Here is a 19,858-nt window from a genome sequence, read left to right as displayed (position 1 = left end):
GCTACTTTGGTTTTGGAACTCATTGATCCCTTTGGTTTGACTGACACTGTACTGAACAAAATCAGCAGCAGTACCAAGGCATACCTCTTAAAGGTTCTTCACTATTCTCTTCACTAAAATCCAGTCATTTCTTACTCTTCATAAACACTTCATATTTCACTACTACATGACCAATCACCATTAAAACCTCTCTGTTTGAAAGCCTAAAATATCCACTAGCGTAGTATTATCAAGTATACATGATTGGGATTTACCATTCAGCGAGTGAAGACTCTGTCCTATAAGGACAGGGCACCATGGCATCCAAGGACACAGCTATACTGTGCAGTTCACAGCACACACAGCCACCTGAGCTAGCACTAAGGAATTGCTATGTCTGCATACGGAGCGTTGTGCAGATGTACCGCCTCCAGGGCTGGGAGCAGCTTGACTGATTTACTTGCAAGACTGAGCCTACAGTACAGGATTGGGAGGAGAGTTTGTAGATGTTTAAGATGGCAATGACAAAGAAATGGTCTTTCCAGTAGAAGAGAACAGTAACATTTGTAATAGCAGCAGTTCACAGGGAAGTCCACCCTACAGGTTTTGACTGCATTTCCCTTGGAAGACTGTACTCCAGCCAGACTTGTGTGAGAGCTCTGGCAGAGCGCTCTGTAATGCCAGAGGAAATGACCCGTCAGCTACAGTCTTCCGACTGGAATGCCGAACAAATATTTAGCTATCCCGGCCCCAGGCCATGCAGCACGCCTTACGGATAAAGGCTGAGACCTTAGATCCACTTCAAATTGTTAAAAGAAGCTCATGCAGAGCATGGGATGGGCTGCTATGTACAGTATAACATAACTGTGGCTGAAGAAACATACTGCAGTGCTCTGAATTAGCGCTAGTTCCCTTAGATGCCGCCTCTATCTCTCACACTACAGCTGTCCAGGCAAGGAGTGACAGCATTTGTGCCTGTGGCTAGACACACTCTTCGGGCTGACTTTACTTACCCAGACCCTGAAGCGTAGTACAAAACCACCTGAGCTGGTTCATGCACAGCTATCTCAGGTCCATTTCTTTGACAAGTGCAGTATCATTTTAATTTTTCATGCCAAAATGCCATTCTTAAAACACTAGTAACCATTCTCTTTGAATCTGTATTTTTAATAACAACAACATTTTAGTCATGAGATGTAGCTCTGAAGCTCTATCTTTTTAATTGTTGAAGGGAAGGCACTTTTACAACTGCTTAGCATCTAGCCATCAGAAATACTTCTGTGAATTCAGATGACAAGAGCAGCTTTGGTAAGAACTATCCAGTGTCTGAATTAAGCAAATACAGTCACAGTGAGGCTCAGCTGGGCTCATAGATCAAAAGAGATTATGTCCACATGCAAAAACGCAGCCAAATTTTTTTGTATTTCTGGCTTAAATTTCCAGTCACTTTAAATCTTTTTTACTAGTGTTACAAAGATATTACTGATGTTGGAGATTTTGAAAACCTAACTGGACATGGTCTTGGGCAACTTGCTCTAGCTGACCCAGCTCTGAACAGAGGGGTGGGACTAGATGATCTTCAGAGGTCACTTCCTACCTCAGCCATCCTGTGACTCTGTGATAAGAATTCACAGCTGCCTTGGAGAGAATGCATTAATTTCTTTTGATGCACACCTATGTTCTGATAAAATAAACAAGCAGCCATAGAACAAATAACAACATTGGATAGATGGTCTGAGAGCAATACAGGAATTGGGATGCCTATGATTTAGCCCTTGAACACTTCCATGAGCTTGCAACATCCAGTCATAAAGTCACCAAACCTGATTTTAATAATAATATATTTTCAAATTTCAGACACAAAGTAAAACCTTGCCAAGAAACTAAGTGCATGTTTCTGAAGCTGTAGGGTCAAGGTTTTAGAAACAGGTATCTGAAGCTTGACTCCTAAGCCCATGGTCAGGTGATTGAAGAGAAGTTTTCTGATTTTCATAGATCTGCACAGAGACTAACCACTATAGCATTCAGCTGAATGAACGGGTTCACCAGTAGTGAGATAATGCAAGTGAGTCTGTTTCACTAATGTTTATGAAACTCTGCATATCAGTAGCTAAGTAAAATTATAAACCCCTTCCACTTTAAAACTATATACATCAGTTAATAAATACAAAACAAGATGAATTTGTTCTGTCACGAGTCTTCCAACAGCAACAGTTTGCTAAAGAAATTGAGCCTTGCAATTACTTGTTTGCAGACGGTGATCTTACTGCACCATAGGCTGTTACACAAAGAACAAGCTGTGAACCTTTTAACATATATTCTCCATACAGAATTCAAATGGATTGCAGAGCCTGACTGATTGTTTTTCTTTCATATACAGCAATCTCTGTTCAAAAGCACGTCTCAGAAAATTTGGTAGTGTGGACACAGTCAATACTTACCAATGACTTTGAATATTACAACATGAGAGATACTAAAGATATCTCTGGTTCTGCCTATTGGCACAGGAGCATTCACAGGACTGTTAAAGGCTTTCAGAGGATCTAATTTTTCCATATTTGCCTAAGCCTCACAAAATTTGAGGTCAGAAATTATTTATAGTAGAATAAAAATAAATCTACCAAATACAGAGAGGACTTTCTACTACTGGTTGCAAGTTTTCCACCTTCCCTTCAACAGGAAGAACAGCTCCCAAGATATTTTTATGACACTCAGAATCTATAACAGGTTTCTTAGAATGTGCCCTGAAAATCCACATGCTGACTAATCACTGAGTGTTTATAAACTGCACCTTAGAGCTCTTCCATTTAAAGACCAAAAATAGTTTGACAAATAGATAATCAAAGACTGAAGCACTGAACAGACTTTTGAGAGATTGTCTGGTCCTTCTTCTTGCCCCAACACAGAGGGAATCATGCTTCAATTAATCCTGACAGAAGCTTGCCTCATCTCTTTTTAGGTTTACTCGGCAAATATTGCCCCATGCTTTTTATAGATGGATGAAATGAAGCATACAGAAAAGACAAGTATGTTAACAGTACAGACTAGTTTGTTGTCTGGCACAGTTAAAAATCACAATACCCCAAGCCTATGGTGACTAAACCTAGATATTTGTGTGTTTGAAACCATAAAAATAACTTGCTTTAGACTAACTACTTACAAGAACCGTAAGCCATAAAACAAAAAAACTGCAATAAAAGATCTAAAACTCTTTCCGCAACTCTCTGCCGACAAGAATATTTTTTCTTCATAAATCTGAAGACTGAGAAGAAATCTTGAGTAACAAGTCCTTTTGAACATTCATAAAAATTAACATATTTCAGACAGAAAATTCATTCTAGCAACTTTGCTTTTAGAGTTGGTATTTCAGGATCACCCTTCGATGGGGGAAATGGAATGACAGATAGCAATATCTCTCATCGCCAAGCTGGAATATCTTTTTTGGAACAGAAGTTCACTGGAAAATGCAGTATCCTCCCACGAGCAATACTGAATAGTCACACCAGCAGCCTGTGGGGGATGATAGCTTTAACAATTTGGCAAGACGGATAGCTGGCTCTAAACACTACACAGTCATCAGTAACATTTAAGAAACAGCTTTTATATGGAACACGGAAAAACTGTCCAAATTCGCTCACTGCCAGATCACTTGAACACAACAAAAAAAAGCAAAGAACTAGTTCGACAAAAAACACTTCAAATACTGAACTGCAGGAGAAACACAGGGAAAGTGTTAAGATATAAAGCTGTCAATTTCAACAAAAGGAGAAAACAAAGAATCATTTAAGACTTAAAAGTTAAACCAGAAAAAAACCACATACATCAAATCACACCATGGACATAACTGATTCAGGGAAAGGTATTTTACAGCCCATAAAAAAAATCAAAATCTACTAAAATCAGGTGACTAAGAAGGAAACTGATCTACAATCTCAGACAAAATGTCTACAGCTGTTTTGTGATTTGTATTGATTTCCCTTTCAGATAAAAAATAATTCAGTTATTTCAATTATCCTCAATTATGTTAAAAGGAACAGGGTGGCAAGAATCTGTAGCTTGTCTAATAAATATTGCAGGCAGTTGTCACAGAACCTGCAGTTGTCACAGTACTTACAGTCCCTTGGATTTATTTTTTTTTCCCATGTGTATACCAAATCAGAGGTAAACTAGCACTGTGTTTATGAAAGCCAAGACACTGATGCTCCTATTTATGACTTACGGTACCGTATGGTGTAAATATTTTCATTGAATGTAATGGCATTAAGGAAGACGGGATCCATTATGAGTCTAACTGCTTAGCAGCACCTTAACCAAAGAGTACCTCACTGTTCCCATGTGATATCTCACAAAACAATATAAATCACTGTCCTGGTTTCAGCTGGGATAGAGTTAACTGTCTTCCTAGTAGCTGGTACAGTGCTATGTTTTGAGTTCAGTATGTGAAGAATGTTGATAACACTGATGTTTTCAGTTGTTGCTCAGTAGTGTTTAGACTAGAGTCAAGGATTTTTCAGCTTCTCATGCCCAGCCAGGGCACCTGACCCAAACTGGCCAACAGTGTATTCCATACCATGTGACGTCCCATCTAGTTTAGGAACTGGGAAGCGGGGGGCAGGTTTTTGCGGCTCAGGGACTGGCTGGGGGTCGTTCGGCGGGTGGTGAGCAATTGCCCTGCGCATCATTTGTACATTCCAATCCTTTTATTACTACTGTTGGCATTTTATTAGTGTTATCATTATCATTATTAGTTTCTTCTTTTCTGTTCTATTAAACCGTTCTTATCTCAACCCAGGAGTTTTACTTCTTTTCCTGATTTTCTCCCCCATCCCACTGGATGGGGGGGCAGTGAGTGAGTGGCTGCGTGGTGCTTAGTTGCTGGCTGGGGTTAAACCACGACAATCACACAACTAAATCAGGCTTACAATCTATTATAAATACACACTATTGGCTGTGACCAATTAGGCTTTATGATTAGGGTGACACAGTGTTCAGTCCCTGACAAGCAATCCAGGACAGTTAAAAGGGTTAGACACTTTTCAAAAGGGCACTAAATTTTAAGTGAGACTGTCTTGAGAAGACTTGTTCCCATTTTTGCATCTGTGCCAGGAACAGCACAATAGCAAATGAGTTTACTGACAGAAATGCCAAATAAACACATTGAGGAGCCTGGAAACTGACTCCAGGGACAGACCTGAGCAAGCAGTATAATTTCTCAAGCCTTCTTCAGTGGAACTGTGACTTGGCACATGTTAGAGAGACATTTATTTCCTAGGGAGAAAGGAAGGAATATCCTGCAGGGCCACAACAGCTATCTGTCATCACTCCTCCCTGCCCTGGGAAGGCTCACCTATTCCAAGCAGTGTGCGCAGTGTAGATCCATCCCCTAACAATTGTGGTCCTCCTGCTCTGCAGGCATGTCCTGCATACTCCTGTACACTTACTTCACTCACTAGGCAGCTGACCCACAGAAACAATGTAAATTTTTGCCTCCTGCGGGAGATGAACAGTTGGAATCAGAATTGTATCGAAGTACACGTTGCAGAATATTTACAGAGAAATCAGACTAAATTTTTCCAAAAAATTCCCAGACAGAGCATAGATGGTGCCTCATACTACCAAAGAAACACAGAACTATTAGACAGCTACACAGGTACTCTCAGATTAATGTACAGTACCTATAGTGGAGTTCTTCGAAATGAAGTGCCAGGCCAAGAATCTGTTCAATACTCCCTTCAAAACTGGCTATTTATTCTATGTAATTTGTGTATTTCTCAGCTGTCACTAGTCAGGCCCCTTTTGGGATGCTACTGAGCCCTTGGGCTGAAGCTTATATCAGAAAGGGTTCTGCTGTTAATAGGAGAATGAAGGTAGAGTTTACCCCTCAATTTCAACAATATCTTTGAGCAAATTATCCAAAACTCACAAAGAATTCCCTTCCATTTCTAAAAGAATCCCTTAAAAAATAGGAACATATTTATTTTATACTTACTGATGGTTTTATGGGCCTTTTTTAGTCAGGAAACTACTGAATGGATAACTGATTACACAGGTAACTACATGATACGGAAAGTGGTATCAAACTTTAAAAATATAACACAAAAGCAGAGAAAACAGTTTTCCCCTATCACATCCAGTTATATAAATCACAGGAATTTCTACTGTAAAGGGTACATATGGCACAGGCAGAAATGCAGTTTTCACACTCATAGGAACCTATAAAAATTGCCAGAATCAGAAATCCACTTAGTTCAACTGGAGATGGGTAGGTAGGAGAGGTTAAGCCAGCAGAAAACTTGGCTCTTATAACCAAAGTAACCTGCTGCGATAAAAAGTTTGTGTGTGGACTGAAACTTATTTGAAATAAAATCCATCTCCAGCATACAGATTTGCTAACTCAGGCTATATCTGGTATAAGTTAAGTGATCATTGTTCTGGATTAAATGAATCACCCCCATTACTACTCTAATAAAAAGAGGAAAGTCAGCCAGAGCAGTAGGTCCATCCAGAGAGCTTTGCGTTTTTCATGAAAATACCCTATATGAACTCAAAACCAAGGATATATACAACGCTGTGCAGCACCATAAAAATTAATGCAATTTGTGGAATATGTTTTGTCATATATCAGGGCTAAGCCTCAGTACATAAGATCCTGTGTGAGAGAAATAAATCACATGCTGCTGTTTTTCATGTTACTTTGATAACTTTGATAATCCAATCCCAGGAAGTCAAATGAACCATTGAGCATACATCTTCTTCTACAGTTCTACTAAATAATTCTAAATAATTCCTCTACTTTCTTTCTTCCTGACCTAAAGTTGATTGAGCTATTGTGCAGTAATCCACAGTTGATTAAACTCAGTTTGATATATTCTGATGCAACAGGCATATTTTTCTAGGGCACTTTCCATTATAAGAAAAGCTGATTAGACTCTTTTTTCCATTTTACTGTAACTAAGTCATCTCTCAGCGTTCCTAGTTTAGGGCCATAAAATGAAAGTTAGTTTAACAGACCATTTTATTAACTCACCTCCCCTGAGGTTTTTCTTTTTAGATATTTTAAAAGACCCCGACTTCCTAATTTTTATGCCTTATTAAAAGAGTGCTAAAAAGAACAAATATTGGACACAGCTAACCTATGCTGAGCATGCAGTCAGAAGTACTTATCTCTGAAAGCGACTGAGGCATAGTTTTGCATTCATCTTCCTTACAGTCTCCGCAGGCCAGTCCCTCAGACAGGAGCTCCAAGGAGCTGCAACTTCTGATAAGAACTGACAGGACCACAGAGGTTCCAGTTACATCTATTTGGGAAGACAACTCTTTTGTTTAACGATGAACCGTTTCTAATTTGAGGAGGTGGGATATGTAAGCTTCTATATTGACCTAACATCACTGAAGGATTGGATTTCCTTCATTTTGCGGTAATACTCTCTGGACTAGTTGTATGACTTTATGGATAATATTCTTCTATGTCACAAGAACGAACCTACATCACACTGTAAATTGCAACCTATTCATGAAAAAGGAAGTCCTAGAAGGCAGTCAACGCCTTTTAAGATCAGCCCTTAAACTAACAACAAAACGTAAAAGCTTTAGATATTTGGTAAAGGTGTAGTTCTGACATAAGCAAAGGGTAAAAAGGCTCTTCCTATTGGAAAAAAAAAGGTAAAACAAACCCCAAAACTCTTAAAATAAAGGAATATCCTCTTTCTTTCCCTCTCATTTTCAAGAATAATTTTCAACTGAGAGCTCTCGTATCTAATCTTGTTCTTTAGATTTGCTACCATGCCTGGTTTAATCTCAGCATCGTTTTAAGAAAGGCAGCACACCACAACTTAAAAAGAGCTGTTTGTGGTGGAAGCTTGAACACTACAATTACTGTACCATCCTCACCTCAGGGGCTATGAATGTACATCTGCAAAACCAACAGAAAATCCAGTTCTACAGTGTGCAGTAAAATGGTAATTTTGGCTGCCTTAAACTGGATTTACTGATCTCTCTTCTGCTGAAGTGCTCAGTTCTGCATGACGCCTGAAGGTCTGTAGAGTACTCCAGGCTCTTGTAGGACCATCTGAGAGAGAAACACAGAGTACTTCACATGCTCAATGTATTTTCAAGGATATGAACCACCACTATTTCCCGCCACCAAACTCTTTCCAGAGGTCCTACTGGGGCATACACTTATTCAGTTTTCAAATGTGAAGTCAAAAGAAGAGTGGATCAGTGAAAGTTTAGTCACGGTTGCATAAAATACTGCTACATTTCAGGGTTGAGTGATACTGCTGTATCAGTGTATAACTACTGACCTTTTCAGGCTTGTAGAATAAAGCTAAAGTACAAATTTTCTTATTTCACCTGACACATTTCTCTTCCTGTGATCAATATGGTCATTCTCCTGGAATGCCATCTATATCCACATGTGATGATGCTCTTTTACCAAGCCACTGAGGTTTCCTGTAACTTCATTATAGACCTGCTCAAGATGGTCCAGAGGAGGGCCACAAAGGTCATCAGGAGGCTGGAGCACCTCCCCTACGAGAACAGGCTGAGAGAGTTGAGGTTGTTTAACCTGGAGAAAAGGCGGCTCTGGGGAGACGTTATAGTGGCCTTCCAGTACCTAAAGGGGGTCTACAGGAAAGACAGGGAGGGACTCTTTAACTGGGACTGTAGTGATAGGACAAGGGGTGACAGTTTTAAACTAAAAGAGGGTAGATTTAGATTAGATATTAGGAAAAATTCTTTACTTTGAGGGTGATGAGGCACTGGAACAGGTTGCCCAGAGAGGTTGTGGATGCCCCATCCCTGGCAGTGTTCAAGGCCAGGCTGGATGGGGCTTTGAGCAACCTGGTCTAGTGGAAGGTGTCCCTGCCCATGGCAGGGGGGTTGGAACTAGATGGTCTTTACGGTCCCTTCCAACCAAACCATTCTGTGATTCTATGATTCTGCCTACTGCCTTCTTCCATGTCTCTCTCAATCTCTCCAGTTTGCTAGAGATGCTGGTAAACAACAGCTATGAATTCCTAACCTCTCTGCTCAATTTCTGATGAAAAAGCTTCCCTCAAATCTCTTTTCTAACATTGGACTAATGCTCTAAGTCAAGCTGCCATAAGATTTATTCCTAGCTGAATGGGAACCTTCAGTGTCCAGTAGTTCTCCAGCTTTCTACATCCTGGAGACAGTGTTCCCAGAGATCATAATTTGATGGTCTCGGCAAGAATCCATTTTGGACACAAGGCATTCCAGAGGTTGTCATGAGACATCCTCATTCAGTTCTTGCCCTTCTATACAACACTGTGCAGCACAAATAGCATTAATTAAAACTAATGCTATTTGTGGAATATGTTTTGTCTTACATCAGGGATTGTCTCAGTACATAAGATCCTGTGTGTGAGATATAAACTGTACACACAGTCACGCAACTTTTGTCACGGTATTCCTTAAGCTTTATCTATTTGTATGTGTGGGAAATGGGTAAAGACAAGAAACATTCCTTTGGAAACAGAGATATCTGATGAGAGAACACAAAACCAGAGCCAGTGCTACACAGTTTCACTTGCATGTTTAAAACTGATTGTCAAAGGCACAATGAAGTTTCAAGCACACAGATATCACTAAAAAGTAATCCTAGGTATTTCATATAAGCAGCAAGCTACAGGGAAATGTTTTAAACTTGTTGCTCATGCAGTAATAATACTACTACAAGGCAGGGAGACATAGTCACTTATTTGACATGGGGATGTAAGCACATTTTTCAGGTACTGACATTGCACTTGTTCATGGTAATAAAAAATAGAAATCATTGTTTATTTGCTGGCACGGGAGTTGTAAACTTGTCTTCCATTTTAGAAGACCTTGTTGTTCTCCTTCCAGTTTGTGCACATGAGCAAGGATTGAGATTAGGGGCAATAGGTCAGGAGAAACAATCATTCCATAGCATGTAAAACTGATAGACCATGTATTTAGCCACAGAAATATCTTTAAGCTTCCTAAAACTTCACCATAATTTGATTAGGTGTATGGTATTTTTTTCAGCTTCATAAAACATTAATGCTGTTTGCATCTCTCTTTTTTTTTTTTACTTTATTTTTCCAATTATTTCTACTTTATGGAAATCTGCTGGTATTTGTACTGCTTGAAAAGATTGCCTCAAATAGAAGATGGCAGCTTTTGAAACATTAAACAATGATTAGACAGGCACTGGGCCAAAGAATTGTGTCAGTTAGGAGCAAAGGAACAATGCAGCAGCAGATAGTAAGCTAACTTGAAAGAACTGAGAGCGCTTAGCAATTCCAACAAGATTTTCTCTGCTGCCAAACCAAAACAACAACGATTCATGCTGCCATATTATTTAGCATTCATCATGATTCTAAATCATTTATTGGAGAGTTTATACTGCAGTGCAGACAAACCCTGTTACATTTAATGAAAGGCAAATTATCCTTTGAGTTGGCATCAAAAATATCTGTGAGAATGCTTTGAAGCATCTACCATTTCTCTCAGATTACACTTGAAGTGAAACTAATATTTAAAAAAAAAAAAAAATCATCAGTTTATTCACCTATTCCATTGCAAAATACCATAGAGACGCAGCAGGAGGCTAATGGGGAACATAGCTCCATGCAGGTCCCCCAGTCAGAAGTCTTTGCCTATCAGACTGCCAGGAGAGCAAGATTTGCCTTATCCTGTAGGAAGTAGGTGCAGAACTTACTCAGAAAACTAACAGACTTCTAGACATATGTGAAGATCATAAAGAATATGAAGGGTGAGTTTTTAGTATATAAACTGTATCTCTTTCCATTTGGCTGGCACCTATATTTCTCTCTACCCAGACTCTCAAAACAGACTTCCAGTAAGTGCTGTTAACAAGGACTCTGGTTATGGAGGCCCAAGAAAAAACAAAACATCTTTTCCGAATAAACTGGGTGAGGAAAAACAAGCAGAAATTTTCACTCTCATACAGCTTAAGCTCTAAGTCTTCATTTTTCCCATGTTAATTCCACCATCGTAAATGGAAGTTTTAGCTTTTATGTCTAGTTTCATCACAGTTTCCATAAAGTTTTAAACAGAGCTTTCCCAAACTTCCCAGGCTGCTACTTGAAGTATACTACTTAAATTATGTTACTTCTCCAGTGCAAAAGGAAAGAACACCATTTGAGTAATGGCCCCACAAATAACTAACAGCAAATAATTTAAAATTTGATCATCCAATATACTTGGAGAACACTTTCAAAAATGAAATGCCAAGCATATCTACAGAAAAAGTATGCCAAAAGAAAAGTCAACATGAATTGATTTTTTTATTCACAACAAGAATTCAAATATCCTTTGATAAAAGGTTCTATACTTGAACTTTAGACTTCCAGTAGGTTCCGCAATGTCTTTAAAACATCTAGCAATGCCTATACATGTGCCTTTGTGTATGCCTATTAGGTAAACACAGAAGAGTCTGTAATTTATTCATATATTTGTGCTAACTGATTTTTATCATTTGGTGATACACTCAAACACCCTTAAATACTTCCTTAGGCAAATATCTTGTCACGTATTGGACGCTTCAGCACATTAAGAATTTTCAGGTTCTATCACAAAGAAGTTGAAGTGTTTGAAATTCTCAGCTCTGGCAGGAAGTTTTACCATTAGTTTAAGTTAAGAAATCAGCATTAATTTTGTGAAAGTTACCTTTTTACTAATTTTTCTTTTTAAGAAAAGTATGCTTGGGTTAGGCAGAAAAGGTAGATTTTAACGAAGTTCATTTAAAAGTCAGTTTGTATTTCTCACTTTGTATAGGACTCTATCCTTTAACTCCTTTGCTTAACACTAGAGAGTGTTTTCCCCACCCCCTGTCAAACTCTTGCAAATATAAGTACCATTCTCTTGATAAGGAAAGAGAACAAAATCCTTTAAAAAGTCATTCAGGCTCTTAACAGCTTACATTACTAGAATATCTCAAATGCAAGTTCTACTGGATGCAAGGAGATCTCTGGATACTTCATGAGGAAAGATGTCAAAAGGAAACAATCCGATCAAACCAGAGTTACCTTACTGCCATCAACAGATATCAGCACTTCTCTCACAAGTTCTACATGACTGTTTGTCACTGCATTGGACCTACACATATAGCTGCTACTTAAATTTAGTGAGATGTGTTTGAGAATGTTATCAATGGAAACCATTCAAGCATTCTTGAAGGCAAAATAATCCCACAAACATGAGAAAGGGAAGAAATGGGAATTTTTTTTTTTTTCAATCAAGCAATTTCTCAGAGATCTCTAGTAATTAATTTAAAAGCTAAAATCACAGTAATGGTACTGAGAAGCGGACCAAGGCAGCATTTATACGCTGGCATTCTTAGTCAGGATGCCACCAGCCAATAGCACTTCCAATGCACATGGGGTGAATTCCTCATTGCTACCAGAACTTAAAACTAGCCTGTTCTTACTGAATTTGACTGCAGCCTTCAACACTGTGGGCCACATATTGTTTCTGAAGCACACCTGACACAGGTGATGCTATTTCCTGTAAGTTGGCCCAAATCATTCTTCCAAAAGATTCCAAAGTGCCAATGTGCAGCTATTTACCACCACCTAGAAACTTCAGCTGTATTGTCTGTATTGGGCTTTGATATGATCAGTAAGTAACCTGAGAGCACGTATGTCTGTGCTCACACTAAGGGTTGTGTCATTAGAGGATGGCAGAACAGACACAGGGATGAAGAACAAGGAAATACTAACTGTGCATTGCGCTGCTTGACATATATAGGGTACACAGCATATGTGAAAGTGATACATAGTATGAATTGGTACATTGGGATTCAAGCTAAAACAAAACCACAATCAAAAAATGCCAGTATAGCTTTCAGTTTCATTTGCTATATGAAAAAAAGAGAATATATAAAAAAATCTCTAAAACTACTGCTGAAATCATCCCTGCATTTTGTTTCCTATCTCCAGTTTTTCAGCATTTCCTATATTGTAGTTCAGATACCCCATTTTACTACCTGCCATTAGGATTAAATCTGGCATGTAGATACCACCGAGATGACACTTAAATTAGTTCCTCTCATGCTGAAATGAGATACATTGTTATTTCAGTCTTAAAGCTTAGTTTAATGGCAATGGGCTTGTCTGATTAGAAAAAAAAAGAATTATCTGGTGATAAGATTTGGGTTGCATAAAATAACTTTTTCCCTATTCTGCTGCCTACGTTAAACTGCAAGTACAGAAAATGCTGGTTTTAGAAGAGGCTGCTCTGTCCCCTTGGACTTGCTGTACTGAATCTGACATAAAAGAAGGTATTTATTAGACTGCAACAGTGCAAGCATATTAGGACCGAAAGCGTTAAATTACCTTGTGGATGGAATAAAAGATAAGATGACCATATATTAACTTTCAGCAACTGCTGGCTAGGGAAGATTCAGTTCATAGTATTATATGAACGTTTGAATCAAAAACTCTCATGTCAGGAGACTGCAATGAAAACTCTGCTGCCCACTGATGACCCCCAATGTGGACAGAAGTTAGGCTATCAGCTTTCACACACATCGAAGTTTTTCTTCTCCAACCATAGAAAGAGACTGAACTATATTATATTGCAGATGATTAAAGTAACCGTTCTTTTGAAAGACCACTTTGTCGCTGCAAACACCTGCTAAGCACACACTTCCACAGAGGCAAAAGGTCCAAGAGATGTGTGAGTTCTCCAGGATGCACCAGAAGAGCCACACTTAGCTGCAGTGGTCCTGCAGCCCCACCTCACTCTCACAGCGCTGCAGTTTTCCCAACCTTCCAGAAAACGAAGGCTAAGGACCTTCCCCGTAAGTTATACAGAATGGAGAATGTGACAGTTCCCATTACGAAACAAAGCAAACTGCATGCTGGTTATCAAACAGCTTTCATACAACTATAATTACAATGCTAAAAAAATCAGAGCCTTGCCTCCAGCAAGGGATGCTATCCCCACCCCCATGCGTGACTGAATGCAAGGCAATGTCTCAGTCTGACGCAGCATGGAGTTCAGACATGGGAGAGTTAGAAACACTGATCTAAAAGAATACAACATAATTATTTTTAAATGAAAGCAAAAGAAAATGGAAAAACATGTCTGAAAAGGAGGTGTCAGAGAGAAAAAGGAGGAAAACTGGACAATGATAAAAATACGCCATGAAGGAGCAGAACACTGCTGGGGGGAGGAGGAAGGGAGGGAAGGAGGGGGAGATGGATGGATGGATGGATGGATGGATGGATGTCAGGCAGGAGTTTAATTACTGTGGCTAAAGGCAAGGGGGAGCTGAATGATGTGATGGGGAAAATGGAGGAGTACAGTTCATGAGAAAAAGCAGCAAATACTGGCATGGAGGAGATCGGGAGAAGAGAAGAGGTGTGGGTACACTGGAATTTGAGAACATGGAAAACGGAGACCCCAGCTGAAAGACACAAGCTTATATAAAGAAGGATGAGGTGTATGGAATGGGTGCAAGGAAGTGAACATCCAAAAAAAGCAGACTGCCATTGTGGAATGAGGAAAAGGAAAGTGGATTGAGGGAATAAAGACTGAGGATTTAGACCACCTCTGGATGAAAAAAGAAGGAAAAAACACAGGAGGAGAAAAAGGTGTGAAGAGTGATAAATCAAAGCAAAAGAGGGGCAAGAATAGTTGGCACAGATGGCCTTCTTAATTGGCAGTGTCCCTCTCTTTTCTGCTCTGTTGCTCACTTCCTTTTGATATCCTACTCCACAACCTCTTCCCTTTAAGGCAGGGATCAAATACAATGTCACAAGGACTGACAAGTAAGAGGAGAGAGCAGTCTGCAGCCACTCTAGGACATCATCTTCAGGACCTACTGTCCTTATAAAAATCTCACAGTCCATTTACATTAGTGTTCTTAATTTTTTCCACAAGAGTTTTGAGCTGCATGGCCAGGCATTGTTGGGACATGAACCAGTGTTCACATACTCCTCTGTCTCATACCTCAGCATACGAACAACATTCCTCATTCTGCTAACTTCTGCTGACTGCTGAAATAGATAACCAGAAGCAAAACATAGTCCACTGGCCATTTTCTTCAGATGCATCCACAGTAGCTGGCACACAAGCCAAAACACACCACCTCACTGCAGTCCTAGCATCACCGCAGAACATGTAGCAGTAAACATACGCTCAAAGAACTGTCTTCATTTATTCAAGTTTCAGTGCTAAATGTTACTATGCAAGTAAAATGCATAGTTTGTAACAACAGCTAACGTTCTCAAATCTACAGTGGAGACAGACTTCCCAGTCTATACATAAATATATGCTTTTTAGCATCTGATTCTTAAAGAGCATTACACAGCCTTCTTTCGTGTCAATCCCTGCCAACACTACTGAAAGCTTGCTTGTATAAAGACTGTGCAATAATAAGGATTTCAGCATCAAGACCTTTAACTAATGGGGGAAATGAATCTAGGCAGATAAAGCAAAGCCTTCACAATGCATAAACCATGGCCCAAAAGTGAAAGCAGGTTTGAATAAAGTTTGGCTTTTTCCTTCTTTTTAAATGTTTTTATTTGTCTTTGAATTTTGCTGGCATTCAGGTAAGAGAAGAATAAGAAGCCAAACAGAAGGACGGCAAGTCCTAAAGTTTCCTCTATAAGATTGTTACTAATAGGTTTTTATATTCATAGTTGTCTGGTCTACAAGTAAACCATCTTCAAATTATGCTGTAATATGAAATCTAGCATGCATTTGAACAATACTTTCGAGGTTTATTCATCACTGCTTTTATAAAGAAAAAAAATCAAACAATATTCTATTCCCAAATATCTCTTAAAAATAACCAAAGAAGAAATACACCTTTCTAATGAAAAGCTCTAACTGCTTTTTGAAAAGTTTCCTTTTATTCACTGTTTTGAGGACAATGTTGCAAATCTCTCAAAGGTGTTACAGTTGCATCTGACCCACTTTCTACCCCTCTGTGCTAATTCTCTTCAACGCTGCAAGTCATAAAATTAGCATCCTGTGATTCCCAGCATTATTACTGCAATTCAATAGCTGTATTCATGGAAATGTCAAGACAAAATGAGAATCGTTAAACTGAACATGTTAGAATATTTCATTCATAAGTAATGATTCAAAGAAAAAGGAAGAAACCTTATGAAATCTGAGCCTCTATTGCAACATGTATTATTAACTTTAATATGAAAAAGTGTCAGAGGATGATAATTATTGCTATAATATAAAATTTTGTAAGGCATACTCTGGACACATTAATGCATACTGCCTCCCCATGAAACTGAACACATCATGGCTCACAATGAGCTTTTTAGAGAGATTTCAAATCATCTTAAAACATCTTCAAGAGGTGCTTCATAATGCAGCGGGGCTCAATGCCAGCAAAACGACTCAAAAGCCAAGACAGGACTCCAGTGGCACAGCAGGTCACCACCCTGTCCCCAGAGGGCATGAGGCAACAAGCCAGAGAGTGAATAAAACACTCTTCCAGTAGTCTCCAGCTCAGGCAATACTTTTTCTGAATACATTCCTGAGGTCTAATTAACTACCAGCAGTCATGGGCACGGTCACTTAAAAGTTTTTTTAAAGCCTCTTCTCTGCAAATCCCTCTCCTCAAATGCATTGAGTCAGCTGGAAAACTCTGCTACTTCTCAAGGCAAAAATGAATAAATTATTTTATTGCCAAGTTATAAACTAATTATCTCTGAAAAGCAAACAGTGCTCCTGAGGAGAATAGGAAGGATTCTGATCTGACAGACAGCACTTAAAACTACAGTAAGACAGCTGAAATGTGTGCAGTTGCTCTATTTCACACCAATGTGACTGAGACCCGAATGAGACCCAAATGAATAACACTGATATTTGGTTTATTTTTTAATAAATCTTTTGTTCTCATTATACAGTACACAGGTACTCACTGAAATGCACTTTTTTTAACCTTCAACTAAATTAAATTTTAATACTAATGTACCTGACAGCATATATGAAACATTTCAGTGTTATGCTTACCAGAATTCCACCGGAAAAGATGGTATGGCAAAATACACGTATTAAGCCATGCAAATGACTTTATTAAAATGAAGGAACAAAATTTTGGGACCTGTTAAATCTATTTTCTGCTTTTAAATGGCACACACTGGCATTTTCACGGTTCCCTAACTTGAAACATTTATTTAAAAAAAGGAAAACTTCACAAAGAGATTAATTGAGGTCTCCTGAAACATAATTGGGAACTTGAAAAACTGCACTGAGGTTTAGAGAAAGTCATAGATAATTTGCTTGACATACCTTGAAATGCATGAAATAAAATACTATAGCTTGTATGGTTCAAGACAAATGAACAGACTTTGGCCGTATACTTGAATATAGGGTTTCTGAAATCAGCCTTCTGGAATTTTAAAAAGCAACTAGTTCTTCCACTGCTCTTTTCTGAAACGCAGATCTACTGAAACTAGAGATGAATCCAAGTGTTGATTACCAGATTCAGAATGTGGCCTGCAGCAAGAATTTATACCAATTTACCAGTATATTGCCTCCCCCCAAAAGCAGGAAATCCTGGTGCCCTCCTCTAGTGACAATCATCATATCTGCTTTTATTTTAAATCACTAAGCTATGTGAATCCAACCAAATACCACAAGAGACTCAAAATAAAAAAATGTGTTCATTTGCACTCTGCCCAATCTCTGTTCTTTTTCTTTCTAGTCACTTCCCATAGTGCAATGTTTCTTGCCTGTGAAATCCAAGGCTGTGGCATCACAGAAAAAAAAAAATCTTACATCAAGTTATAAAAGTTGCCATCCCCAGCAAAAGCCTGAGAGTAAACATACTGCTTACAATTAGGATTCTGACAGGTCCCTGCGAGAAGCAGAGTCTGGAGCCAGATGCAAGCACAAAGCAAACTTTTGCCCCCTTAGGTAACATTACAGGGAAACCCAGAGTAACCCACTTATCTTACAAGCAGCAATAGTTGCAAGCTAAAGAGCTACTAACAAAAACATAGGATGACACTAAATATAAAGGATTAGTTTCAGCAATGCTAGAAGGGAGAAAAAAATTGAAAATAGAATATTGTAAAAGCAAAAACAAATTGTAAAATAAATATTTCAGGATTTAAACTAATAATAGAAAAGCCCATAAATCATCTTTACAATTGCTGCCTTTCCTACCAAACATCTATCCTCTCCAAATGGATGCCTATTACCACGTCGTCAGCATACATTATGGGATAAAGAGGACTGTAGGAATCTAATTTACTACTGTGGGGAAGAGACGTCAGAGATAGGGTTAGAGAAGTCACAGAAAATCCTGGAGAGAGTTGAATTTTTCTAGGAGACTAAGTATCACTCTGCACACTGTGATTTTGTATAGAATGACATGTAACACCAAGTCAAGACAGCCAAACCAAAGGTTACCTTCCCCTCAAATTCTGTCCTGTTTAGGGCCAGGAACCTAAGGATTTAAGGCACTGGAGGGTAAGAAAGGCAGGCCTGAATAAAAGGCACAGCCAACCATAAAAATATGATACTGTACAGTGCCAATATTGGTACTAACAAAAAATGCAGCTGAAGAGGTCTTCCTGAAAGATTAAGTGGTTCTTGTGATTTCTTATCTATTTCAGGTAAGAAATAATGAAAAAGAGTAATTTCAACAAGCCCATAGAGCACAGTGCAAAGTGTATTTGTTAGTGAGCTCATCACAGTGATGACAGGCTCTTAGACCACTGATGTTTCTGACATTGCTCTGCAATGTGCCCACTGGAATAACTGTCTGTAAATTATAGAAAATCAGACTCAAACTCTAGAAAGCACTTTTTTCAGCCAGATTATTTTTCTTTTTCTATGGCTGCCTTGTTGCCAGTCCCTCTGCATCCAGAGGCCTCAGGCCCTGCGGCACCAATAGCCACTTAAATTCATTGAGCTCCTAGCATCACATTAACTGTACCTGTTTGAAAGCTGCAGGAGTGAATTTCTACAAACACATTCCAGAGCCCAAGTCCACCAGCCAAAGTTGTATTTTAATTTTAATTTTCTCCTATCAAACTGCCATATATTGCATGACAGAATGGGCAAAAAATTAAGGCCACCAAGAGTGCATTAGTAAAACAACATGTCAAATGATTGAACCACACGCTGAAGCAAATCAAAAGTCTACCTCAGTTCATAAGATGTTTCTGAATCGCATGTATGCCTGCTCACACATTGATTTTTTTTTTTACTTTGCTAATAGTTTACTGTTTCATGTGATTTTTTTGTTTATTTCATTGCATTGCTACATCATAAATTGTGCCATATACTAAGAACAGCAGCTCATAAATCCTGCGTGACAATTTACCCACACTGTTCCATAAGCAGGTGTTTCAGAAAAGCTTGGTCAGCCTTAAGTAACTCTAAACATAGTATTATTCACTGACACTTGAATTATATTTGACATAAGCCTACATCAAGTTTTTGGGTTTTGTGTGTACTTTAAAGAGTCAGGATTTTACTTTTTCCTTCGTTGATAGTCAGCAGAAGAGGAGATGATGGAGTGCATAGCCTGGGGTGGGAAACTTATTCACTTGTTTCCCAGTTTCTTTTCTGGACAAATCTGAGATACATTTATGATCAGCAGTGAGTCACGGGATGTAGCTACAGGGATCCCATAACAGCTGTAATGATGGCAAGTATAAGAGAAGCCCCTTGTTCAGCATTTTCCTTCAACAGGATAAATTCAGATTCTCCTCGTATTTTAGGAGTTCAGAATTCACCCACCATCAGAGCAAAAGTTTTTGTTAAGTTCAGCATCCTGTGCTTATTAAAATTTCATCACTAAAGTTGCCAAAAAATAAGTCTTGTAAATAATGCCCAGCATGGCCTCATTGACAAACACCTAGGCAAGTACTGAACAATCAGATAT

The 19,858-nt window shown here is 38.8% G+C and overlaps 1 protein-coding gene across 1 annotated transcript in view; it reads right to left on the bottom strand.

The window, feature by feature from the left end:
• Positions 1 to 19,858, bottom strand: part of GALNT18 (polypeptide N-acetylgalactosaminyltransferase 18) — a 250,860-nt gene that overhangs the window by 98,586 nt on the left and 132,416 nt on the right. The window lies entirely within an intron of this gene.

The sequence above is a fragment of the Haliaeetus leucocephalus genome, unplaced genomic scaffold (genome assembly GCF_000737465.1).
Source record: "Haliaeetus leucocephalus isolate CR32 unplaced genomic scaffold, Haliaeetus_leucocephalus-4.0 Scaffold173, whole genome shotgun sequence".
NCBI classification, from domain to species: domain Eukaryota; kingdom Metazoa; phylum Chordata; class Aves; order Accipitriformes; family Accipitridae; genus Haliaeetus; species Haliaeetus leucocephalus.
The sequence above is the reverse complement of the archived record's forward strand: the minus strand, read 5'-3'. Positions and strand labels throughout refer to the sequence as shown.